Source organism: Pinus tabuliformis, chromosome 7 (genome assembly GCF_031772625.1).
Source record: "Pinus tabuliformis cultivar Carrire ecotype Pingquan chromosome 7, CPIR1, whole genome shotgun sequence".
NCBI lineage: Eukaryota > Viridiplantae > Streptophyta > Pinopsida > Pinales > Pinaceae > Pinus > Pinus tabuliformis.
In genome coordinates this window covers 1,510,293,423-1,510,305,629 of record NC_142293.1, presented here as the reverse complement: position 1 = coordinate 1,510,305,629, position 12,207 = coordinate 1,510,293,423, and the positions used below count along the sequence as shown (strand labels likewise).

The 12,207-nt window shown below is 41.4% G+C and overlaps 1 protein-coding gene across 1 annotated transcript in view; it reads left to right on the top strand.

Moving 5' to 3' along the window:
- Positions 1 to 11,815, top strand: part of LOC149253571 (uncharacterized) — an 80,851-nt gene extending 69,036 nt beyond the window's left edge. The window contains exon 2 of the mRNA XM_089459966.1: positions 11,511 to 11,815. The gene's annotated coding sequence lies outside the window, so the exon portion shown is untranslated. The remainder of the gene's footprint in view (positions 1 to 11,510) is intronic.
- Positions 11,816 to 12,207: the final 392 nt, after the last annotated feature.

The window sequence follows — 12,207 nt, the reverse complement described above, 5'->3', positions numbered from 1 at the left end:
GAATCGATCTAGAAAGGCTTGAGACTGCTCATCTGATCCAATGTCATCTTTACTTTGATTCCTCCAGAATGCATTGGTCCAGGTGTTTCCAGAAACACTTAGAATTCAAAAGTGGCTTTGGAAAAGCTCAAAAATCAAAGTTCTAGGATTTCACCCAAACCAAAACTAGATTGTAGTACTCGTCGTCTTGATTCCAACGACGTGAACGACACTCAAATCTGAGTTCGTATGCTCAAGATATTCGTGGTCAAATTTTTGGTCAAACTAGGCACAGCGGTAGTGACTAACGAGGCAACAATTTGGAATTTTTGAATTTGTCCAGTGACCCTTAAAAACCGCCACCGAAATTTTAACCATTATTATATATAAAATAAAAAAATATATAAAAAATGGGGTGGCGGGCCGCCACCCCCCAACGACATATGTTTATTATAATATGTTGTAAGCGGGCCACCCATCAGCGGACCTGCCCAACCCTCCATTTTAAAGGCCATATATGAACTGGTGTCTGCGACGTTTGAACCCGCTCGGCCAGCTGGCCGGCTCGCCACCCGGGCAGCCCCATACCAAACCCACTCCAACTGTTATAACAACTGCCCATTGTTAAACACACTACCTGCCCGTTATAACAACCAACCGCATTTAATAAACAAGCTGCCAAATTTAAAACAATGCCAAAACAAAACGTTAACTGTCGAATATTTTGGGGAGGCCGCGGGGTTGGAACCCGGCCCTGCCCCAAGCTAATCTGGGCGTCCACCAACGAGCTAGGGTGACAGGTGTTGGAGAATCCGCCCACCTATAAAAACTCGAGTTTTCCAGTTGACTGGGAGAGCGTAGAGCGGAGGCCGAGTACGAGTAGCGGAACCGCGCCCAAGAGGGGCACATTTTTCGATACGAGAATATTCTATTCCAGAGGACACAAAAATTAGGCTCTCAACTAGGACAAAACCCCTCAAAGGGGAAAACCTGGTAAACTCTCCTCTTCTTATAATCTGCTTCAATTGAGACACGAAGAGCTAAACCCTAGTCCAAGTCCTTCTCCAAGTACCAAGTCAACCCTCCAACAAGTCTTTCCTTGATTCTGCACCAACCAACTTCGACCTACCAGCTTCAATATTGCAATTTGTCTTGCAACTTCGATCCTGCAATTTCGACCTTGCAGCTTCTATGGAAACCTTGATTTGGCCATCTCGTGAGACCTTCTTAGAGCAATACAACTCTTCCCAAGGTCAACGAGGTCAAGGTAGGGTTTTCCTTCTTCTAGCTACAAGATTTTACACTTCATCCTTCTACAACTCGGACCTGTAGCTTCGGCCTCCTTCTGCAGCACCAAAAACCTTAGAACTTCACACATGTGAGAGAGATAGAGCCCAAAAACAAGATATTTCGTCCTTCTTTTTTCCCCTAGACCTTCGCTCTTCTTTTCTGCTTCTCCTAGCTTCAGATCAAACTTCTTTCCTGATAGATCGAACTTGTGGATGAGTGAGTGCCAAATGAAGTCGAACTACTCCTTTATATAGCCTTCTCAAGGGTTCAAATTCCCTCCTTTACGCCGAATTGTACTTTTGGAGTTTCCCGGACTTTCTAGACTCAAAATAATTCTTTTTACAATAATATTTTGCTCGGAAGGGTCTTATAAACATGATGTTGAATCCTTTGACTCATGACAATAATTCCTAAGATCTAACAAACCCTAGAAGCATGAAAAACATGCTTTTACCTAGAAGACCATCAATAAAGAACATGAAACCCATGCTTTAATAGCAATAGCTTTTTCTTTTTTTCTGATGTTTGTTACATAGGATACATATTGAAATGAGTACAACAACAATCATGAATACAAAAACTAGTTACATTTTCAACACATCAAAGAGGAAAGCAAGACAAAAAAAGGATTAGATTTGAAGACTTTAGGATATGCCTACTTGTGATCTAGATTATGCCGACAATAAAATGAAAGATAGCATTAACACATAATGTGAGGCAAAGATACATTGAAAATAAAATTCTATTATTTAAAGAATGACAAAAAACATTGTAGAAATACAATGGATAGAGTGGCGGTAGCTCTCTTTGAGAAGAGGTGTTTACAATGCTCATTTGCAAAAGGCACTCAAGTTTAAACAAGAGTTTGAAATGACATTTTACTATAATGCCAAAAAACCATAGGAGGCAAAAATCCTAAGATGCAAGAATTAACCCTAGCATGAAATTAGGGTTGAGTGTGAATGCTAAGCTAAACAAGTTGAGTTGTATAAAGAAAAAGGGAACCTCTTTTCCCTTTGCTTTGTTTCAGGTCTTCTTTAGCTTTTGGAAAGAGAATTTATAGATTGAGTTGGATGCTCAACTGTTGGGCGTTAAAACCTTAAAAAACGCTTTGGAAGGCCTTAAAACTGTGTTGAAATTCAGGATCCAAAAACTACAAAAAATGTTGGTAGAAAAGATTGTTTATTAAGTTGATCTTCGATGATCACCTAGATTAGTCCTTCCCTCACGAGTAGCATTTCTCTCCATTGCATTAAGTTCTTGTACCAAATGGGGAACTTCTGGTAGATTTCAATCTTGGTGAAGCACTTGCCTTGGTGAAGATATTGTCCCTTTTTTAATGTCTTGAAAGAATGGTATATTTTGTTGGCAGTAGGTCTTCGATTTGTTGTAGCTTGTTCAATGTAGTGCCCAAGTGGTCTATGACCTTCGAGTTGTCCACTAGATATAGAAAGTATGGTTGAAGCAATGCCAAATTAAAGTCAAGGTATATGTTGAAGAAGGTCGAAAGATTCAATTGAAAACCATTCTCGCCCACAACCTTCGTGATGGTGTAAGGCCCATATTAGAGTGCTTTGAGCTTCTTGTGGGGTTTATGAGTCACTCTTTTTATAAATGCAACCATGCCTTGTCACCAACTTGAAAGCTATGTAGAACCTTGGCATTGGATTTTTGTTGAATATCATGAAATTGCTATTAGAAGCGGTGGATCCATTCGTTTCTTTGTTTGCCTTGTTCTAAGTGTGGGGTACTATTTTTGCTTAGATACAATAGGTAAAGCTCCATCGATTAGGATTAATGGTTGGGAACCTTGTGCACACTTGAAAAAGGGTTATGATTAGTACAACTATGAAGAGTTTTGTCGTAGTTGTGCTAAACATAAGAAGGCTTTCATCCCACGTTTGTGGATGCTTGGAGTTGAACATTTTGAGGATATCCATAGTCATCTGATTGATCACTTTCTTTTGTCCAGTGGTGTGACGATGGAAGGAGTGGATTTAGTCAACGTGGTGTCCATCATGAACCAAAGGCTAGACCAAAAGATTCTTAGGACCCTATTGTAGCTATCAGAAACTATGGTCTTTGGCAACCCCAAAGTGAAACCAATCATGCTTAAATAAGAGCTGAGCAGTGCCTTCTATTGTGACATTCATCTTGTATGGTGCAAAAATTGTTATTTTACAAAAGTGATCAACAATCATAAAAAGACAATCTTGGCCATGCTTGGTTGACATTGACTCCCAAGGCGTATCTGGGGTGGGCAAAGGAGTATATAACCCTTGCTTCTTGATTTTGTAGGTTTAGCAATGGCACATCCAATGCATGATTTGATATCTTGGATGTCTTGTTGGAGATTAGGCTAGTAGAAGAATTTTTGCAGCATTACCATTGCCTTCTTCGTTGCCTTGCCACTCCACTATTGTGGGCATCCCGAATCTTTTTTTCACACTTGCTTGAAGGAACACAAAGATCGCCTAGTTGAGACAACAATCCATATTGAAGGTGAAAGTATGAAACTTATTTACTTGTGACCTAGAACCCCTAATGGCCCATGGCTTTAGGAAGGGCACTACTTGGGAAACCCTGATTGAGAAAACGTGGTCTCGTTTTCCCATTCCATACTTATCACCTCTCTTCGTACACTACAAGCCCTATACTCCACCTCCCATCACTAGGTCCGCATGACCATGGGTCCATTGGGTTCTAGCACACCCCCTCCCTTTGTCCACATGTCTGGGTTGGGCCTCGAAACTTTGCTTCGAGAGGTTGATGCAAATAAAAGAAAAGTAACAAGCATATCATGGCCACAAGCAAGAAACAAGATAAGATAAGATAATTTTATTAATGTCCAACAAATGACCATAATAGGTCAATGGGACTGTCGGTTACAAATGATTACATTATGCAAGTCGGTGGATCAAACGGTCCCCTTTAACATTTCTATTTAAAAGCAAGAAATACATCTAAAAGTAAATGAAGAGTCAAGAAGCTTCGGATCAAAGCACTACGATGAAGCAGCGAAGGAGAAGAGGAAGAAGAAGAGGGGGGGGGCCCTGTCTAACCCCTACTCCTAACATCCGAGGTCGAGAGAAGAAAACTGAGAGAAGCTCGTCAAAGTCTGCTGTCTTGTGGGCATACTGGGCTGTCGTTGATGTCTCCTAGAAGTTCTGAAACGCCTCACAGGGGTGGAACTGATCCTGGAGTGTTGGCGCAGTCTGGTGGGTCGGCCCCCACGGGACCGTACTGATCTGGTTTCAGTGTCTGTGGGTCGGTCTCTGATTCTTTTGGTGCCTCGCGCTGAGGGTAGTGCTCTAAAGAAGTCCGTGATCTTTTGTGTGGTGTCCAGTCTGGCTGGTGGCTGAAGAAAGTGGGCCCGGAATCTGAAGGCCTCCTGGAGATAAAGTGCTAGGCATCTTTGGTCAACATATTTGAGGAAGCTGGACAGGGTCTGAGAAGACCTGAAGAGACAATGGAAACGGCCCTGGATCTCGTAGTATGCAGGGCATCCGAAGATGAAATGTGTCTCTGTCTCTATCTCCTGTAAGTGACAAAGCTGGCAGATCCTATCTGCTCTATCAGTGTGGTGGTCTGTTTCCACCCGGAGTCTGTGAGATCCGACTCTGAGCTGCCCGAGGGGGATTCTAAGGGCATGCATCCAATGCTGGAACGTGTATTGGGGTCTGATGATGAGCCCATCCTTGATCTCCAAGCAATGTTCCGCGTAAAAGGCCATTTTAGGGCGCAACCCATTGGGAGGGTTGGTCCATGTAATCTGAATGTAACGTTTGTAAATATCTTCCTTAATGATTTTATTCAGCTCTTGCTGATTGGGAAGGAGGTGGCCTGGAGCATTCAGAGAGTATTGAAAAGGAGGGAGACGCTCAATCTGGATTCCTGAAGCCTCCAGAATCTCTGTCACACCGGTGTACCAACATTTGGATCGGCCTGTCTGTAAACGGGCGATGTTCTCCGAGGAGCAATATGCTAAATATGGGTATCTGTCACGACCCTCCCTCACTTCTGCCAGGCCACGGAGTCTGTGCAGGAGTGACACTAGCCTGAATATCACCTCTAGGCGGAAAGGTTGAGCCCCGAACTCGGCTAGAAGGATGTGCTGGGGAACTGTCTGCTTGCACCTAATAAAACGGCGTAGAAGGAGAGTCTGGACACGTTCCACTGAAGCCCAATCTGATTCTAGGAGAGAGGGGCCCCAAATTTCTGAGCCATAAAGCACTGTGGGCCGAACCAAAGTATCCATGATGCGCATTTTGGACGAGATGTCCTGGAAATGGTGCCGGAAACACTGTCTCTCCAGAAGGGCTAGGGAGCCATACCCTTTGTTGATCCGAGGCTGAAGGGCTGGCCGCAGGCTGAATCGAGGTCCTGAAAACTGAACTCCCAAATATGTATAGGCGCTGACAATCTCGATCTCTTCTCCTTTGAATAGGAAATGTAAATCAGAGGTTTTCTTGACTCCATTGAAGATAATCACTTTGGTTTTGCCCAAGTTTACAGTGAGATGCCTCCGGTCACAAAAGGCTGCGAGCGCATCCAGCTGTCTCTGAAGGCCTTCATGGGAGGAGGCAATGAGGACAATATCGTCTGCGAAAAGAAGGATGGAAATTAGGACCTGGTTAAGAAGACATCCATCCGTATCCTGAGTATGCTCTCGGAGAAAGGACTCAAGTTCATCGATATAGATCCCGAACAGAGTAGGAGAAAGGGGGCATCCTTGCTTGACTCCAATGGTGCTTCGGATAAAATCCGACATTCCTCTGACTGTGCGGAGACGACCAAGGGCGGCGTCATATAGGCGCATGATAGCATTTAGGAGAGTAGAGGAAATGCCAATCTTGCTTAGCCTTTGAAAAAGATCTTCCCTCGGGACTGAGTCAAAAGCTTTCCAGAAGTCTACAAAACAGCAGTACACCTTAGAGAAAAAAATAAGATTATAAAATGCAAAAGATGGTTGGGACTCGGGATATTAACATTAGTATGTGGGCAAAAACCAAGCATGAGCTCTACCCCTTATTGTTATGGTCATCACCCAGTTCCTAGGGCCATTGTTGCCCCACCATATCATAAAAGGAACCCTTGCATGTCCCAACCCCTAGTAGGTGATGAACTGCCCCACCTCTAAGGGCGTGATCCATTGCTACACATCATTCACAACATGCTCTCATTTCCTAGAGCTTCAAGCAGTAATACAAAGAAAAATCACGAAAAGGCAAAAGTAAGAGTGGTGGAAAAACAAAGGCTGGGGTAACTCATGCATCCACAATTGCTCCATCCTCATATCTGTACCCCGAGAATGTAGATTTCCTCATCATTGCTACCCCTTTGACCATGGCATATGGGCCTGAGACCCCTTGCCCCCTCCATTCCATCATTATTCACGTGACACTTATTGATTGAAGGATGTATCGGGGACTTGTCTTTCCCCTTAAGGGTTGGAACTTGGGAACACCTAATAGGATCGCCCATTAGCCACTCCTACCTAGGGAGGTAACACTATTACGTGATCAAATCCCCAAATTTGGAAGGGAAGCCCCATATGAAGTGTCAATTTTCCCTTGACTAGCAAGCTTGGTCCACTTAGATGCATTAGTGATTATTGTACCTAATGGTGAATATGCAACACTAGACATTGTGTGTGATTGGCAGATAGTTTTATTATGGGTTGGGAAACTTAACTGGGGCCCAAGTCCACTAGAGGAGCATTATGACACCCTACATGTGAAGCGTTGAGAGCCATGGGACTCTTGCCACTTGCAGAGTATCGTTCCATTCCATGGGAAACTACAACACCCCCAACAGTCTGCACTTTGCCCCACATTATTCATGAGATGATGCAATTGGACTAGCATGCTGTTGACTTAGCAATGTACACATGGTTTGGCAGCTGATCCAAGGCCTAGATGATTTTTGTCTCACCCTTTGAAACACAGGAGGGCTAGCACCATGCTCAAGGCCCTCAACGTTGGACCAAAATCAGGTTATTCTATCACCAAGAGATCCATGAGACCCATTTTGTGCCCAAAACACAAAACTGGGATCCACACGATGATTTGCAATGAGATCTAGGGGTCAACCCCTAGAACATGATTTTTGGAGCCCTCTACACTCATTTTGGCACTGGAGGGGCCCAACGCTTGCCCTCAAGGGGCCGATACATGCATGACGTCAACATTTCATCCCTCTTGTGGGTGATCTATTATGATTTTACATTGGCTATAAGGTCGACTTGTGAACTTACCTAGGTTTTGCCCATTATTTTATTGTCTAAGGGGTTAGTAGGCTAAAATTAGAGATCATTGGACACATATATATTAAAGAGACCTCATTTGATCTCTCTCATCATCAATCTTGTGAATTTTTAACCTCTTAGAGAATTTGCACTTGCTTCTTGTGGATGATTTTGGAGATACTTGGATGCATTTTGATATATGGAAGCTGATTTTGACATTGTTTGGAGCTATTTCTTGGTCTAATGGTAGGATATATTGTATGTTATCTTGCAAGTGGAACCTTTTGTTGAATATCTTTTTGTTGAATGTCTAGTACATGGAACTATTGATTCTAGGTTGAAATTGTGCCCTAATTTGTTGAAGATCAATTTATTGAAGAATATCTAGATGAATGTTCTATGCATTACTCATTGTAACATGTAATGAATGTTCCTAATGGAGTACTTGTTATTCTCCATCAAAATCCATTATTCCGTTAAGTGGGTAATTGTTGAAATTTTGATAGCTAGGGCATCAAATTTCGACCTCCTTAGAAGCAATTTAGCTTATCTTAAACATCCTTGACTCCATATCATCATAGGACAAGGCACTGGTCCCGTCTCTTGATGATCAACCTTAAATTTTCTCCATAAATTTCTCTTCTCAAATTCGGTCCTTTTAAGGCTAGGGAGAAAAACTAGGGCTTGGATCGAAATTTTAGGGAGGTGGCTTTTTGGCGAATCGAGAGCCTAAACATCAAGAGATAGGTCTAGGATACCTAACCTATCAATTTGGTGGGCATCCACTCAAAATGCATCCATAAAATCTCTCGCTGTAGGTGTTGCCCTAAGAGGGAAACCCTAGTTTCCTCTCCCTCAACTTGAGGACTTTACTAAGGGTTTCATGAGCCTTGGGATAGTTGATTATCATTGAAAGAAACCCTTTCTCTTTGGTCTTGACCTTGTGAACACTTGTTTTTGCAGAAAATCTTAAAACCCCAGGTCTCAAACCTTAATATCTAGGGCTTTTCTCTGAGAGCATTTTGCTTCCTTAAAGCCTTGAACCATTATTGAGCCTTTCTCTTGAATGATCTCTAGCTTGATTACTTTGTGCCTTATACCTAACATATCTATTTTAAGTGATCTCCCGCCTACTGAGACTCCTCCCATTGGTGAAAGTCCATAAAGAGCAGAGGGTTTTGGTTGAGGTGACATTGGGCCTCTACCACATTGTTAGCACTTTGTCTAGCTTTTGTCTTGTAAGATTTCCCTCTCCAAGGCCTGCTAGATTTTGTGGTACCACACCCTACACTCATGTATGATGTATCCTAGAGATTGAGTTCTCTACATGCAAATGGACACTTCTCTTGGTTGGCATATAACTTGTGTTGCTATAGGGTGCTTAGCACTTGGTAAATGTGCTTCATATTTTGTTACCATGTTCTGTAGAAGATGAGGATGTTTGTCTAAGTATGAGCCACAAATTGGTGAATGACCGCATAATATTGTCCATTATCCTCATGAATGTTGTTAGTGGATTAGTCAAGCTGAAAGGCATGGCCAACCAGTTGAAGAGACCTTCCTTAATCTTGAAGGTTGTCTTCCACACATCAGTTGGCTTGATTGGCACTTGGTGATACCCTAACTTCAGATCAGTTTCATTGAAAAGCTTGGCACATTTCAGTTGATCAAGCAAATCATCCATCCAAGGGTTGGGATGTCAGTTTTTGGCTGTGATTTTATTTCAGATTTTGTAGTCAATATAGAGTTGTCATGCCCCGTTCTTCTAAAGCAACACAATCAAGGTCCTGCAAGGTGGGGAGCTTGGTCAAATGTGGCCAATTTATTAGCTCTTAAATTCAGCATTTTGTCTTCTCATTCTCCTGAAGAGAGCCTTTGTAAGTAGACGGTTGTTTGGTGTCAAATCAATTGCAAGGTTTACTTGACAGTGCAGATGTACCTATAAGTGAGGTGAAGATGTCTTCATATCCTCCACCAATTGACCTGCTTGCCTCTGTTACATAGAGGGACCCCTTGCCTTGGTGGTCGTGGTGATTTTCCTTGCTCCTTTTGACCAGACTATAAAGAAGAAAAATCTCCCAGTCTGAAAGATTATCTTCCTACATTGCTTAGCAGTGATTAGAGAGACCACAGTAGCTAGGATACCCGCTGGTATCTTGTAGAGCTAATCTCCCAAAGTAACGAGGACACCATGGGGCCTCGACTATTTCAAAACCTCAACTGAATTCAAAGAGAACAAACTGTATACAGGCTAGATGCTTAGCAGTCTCATAGCGGACACTCCAAATCTGAGAATTATTTTGAAGGGTGACACCAATAGTGATGAAGGGATTCAGGTTATGTATGCATAGTCTTTGCTTTCACGCTATTAAAGAAACCATGAGCATCCAGACCATCATGATAGGCATTTGATGAAAGTTTTACATTGAGAATGTGGATGCTTAATAAGCATGGTGCACAGCTTCTAAGTCAAATGGAGAATGTAGATGCTTAATAAGCATGGAATTATGTTTGATCTCATTCCAAAAAAAAAAAAAAAAAAAAAAAAAAAAAAAAAAAAAGCTTTCAACTTCGGCTCTTCTTTTGAGGTGATTTGGATGAGAATAAGAGCATGTAGGTTGGTGATGAACCATCTATGATGTGATTCCATTGAGCTGTTGGACTGAGTGTGGAGAGCACTAGTGGAGGATAATTTGGATTAGTGGGGAAATGGGGTGGGGGGGAGGTAATGACTTGGAAAGGGATCTTTGTTAATCTGAGCCTGTAAAGAAAAAAAGCAATGTCACTCGTTTAAAAAAAATACTCAATGCATTCAGGCTGGGTCATGGAATTTTGTATTTTGAGTCAGCTGGGGAGATGGAGAAAGGAATTATACAACCTGAATTGGATGCCCATCCAACGGTTTCCAGCATTCCCAAGTCCTTGGAGAAAGAGCCACTGGATTTGCTTAGGTGCAGGTCCTACGATCTCATCTGGCATTGATTTCATTCTGTCCAAAGGGCACAGAGAAGACCTGACTGCTGACTATGAGGCAGGCTCAGGTTAAATTTTCTATTTCTTTTTCTTGGGTAATGTAGATAATGGACGAATGAAGAAGAGTTTTGTGATACTGTGATCTTCAAAGATGTATAAAGCGAATGATAAGTTGTAATTGAAAACAAGGATTGTTAGATCAATTCGCTTTTCTCGATAACAAGGTGCATGCCAAACTATGGTTCTGTATTCAAATAAGTGTTTACTGAGAACATTTTCTACATCAGTAATTTTAAATTTGGATGAATTTAACTTAGTCTACATAAGCCTTTTAACCATCTCTCGCACAATCTTCTAAGAAGAGGACATTCTCTAGGCAGGTTGGTAGAAGTATGTGTTGCCTTGATTGTCCAGTGACTTAAGTGAACTTTTTCTAAAGCCTATATATGAGGGACATTATTTAATACCAGGACATTATGTTACAGTACTGCAATACGTGCTTACTTTGTTCTTGTTAATATGAAAATGCTCTCTTGCCTTGCTGGAAATGTTATCACTTCTAAAATTGTGAAGCTAGCAGCCACTATTGAGTTAGATAAATATACAATATGGTTGCAAACCAAGATGTTGCTTAGTAGATATGCAGTATTCCCGCTCATTCAGGTGTGCAATCAGCATTGAGGGCTAACTGTACCATGTGTTTGTGCTCTGTTGGAGAATTTGTGCATCTGCCTGATAAAAAGTATTGCAATTATATATTTGTGTCATACGTTTGAACTTCAGGGAATTCATAGTTTATTTTTATGAAAAGATAAACCAATGTTTGAGATGCGAGTAAAATTTTCAGAGGCTTGCATCATGTTTTATGTCTCTTTCCTTGTTTTATGAATTTGTGTTCATCTATTTTCTATCTGTTACTTTTGTTCTTCTGAAAACATATATTGAATGTAATGTAGGATTTGAAGCAGACAGTGCACATAATGCATTGCTTTATTATGTAAAGTCTGGTTTTGTTCTACAGGTTATGCAGACCTTGGAAAAGACAAGTCAACAGCTGGAGAATCTGGAGACACATATAGGAGTATTAGAAAAGATGGCAAAAGTTTCTGTGAGTTGTATGTAGTCCATTTTTTCCTGACTTCTACAATCCTTTAACATCTTGTCTGCTGAGATGTTTTCTATACTATGTAGAACTGTCTTCAGGAAAATTATGGGCTATTGAAAGATGCAACAAGATTATAGCAAGAGCTTGAAGATCAGAGCTCATGTTTGAGAAGACGAGGATCAAGGAAGCCTCATCATGTACGTAGTGTATAGCATTTTTTTAGCATTATTATGGACAAAATTTTATTTAGCATTATTTATTAATAATAATTATCTTTTCCTTGAAGATGGATTTTCAAAAGTAGTAGTAGAAACTGTCCTTCAATTAAGGTAAGAGCTATTCAAATCTTCGAGTCAAGTTTTCAGGCTTTAGAAAAACAGGTACATCTAAATGAGATCAATGGAATCAAGGATCAGATTACAAGGTCTAAAATCAGAAGGAAAAAACATAGAGCAGACCTCTAAGTACATCACTGGCTATAGGATTATGTGTCAGATCCCGGGGAAGAACAAAACTCCAAAAGTGCTGGCATGTAAAAGTGCAGAACTGGCTTTGTATCGGCTGGTTGAGCATGAAAAACACAGCAAATCTCAAATCCATGTTGTTTGGCATG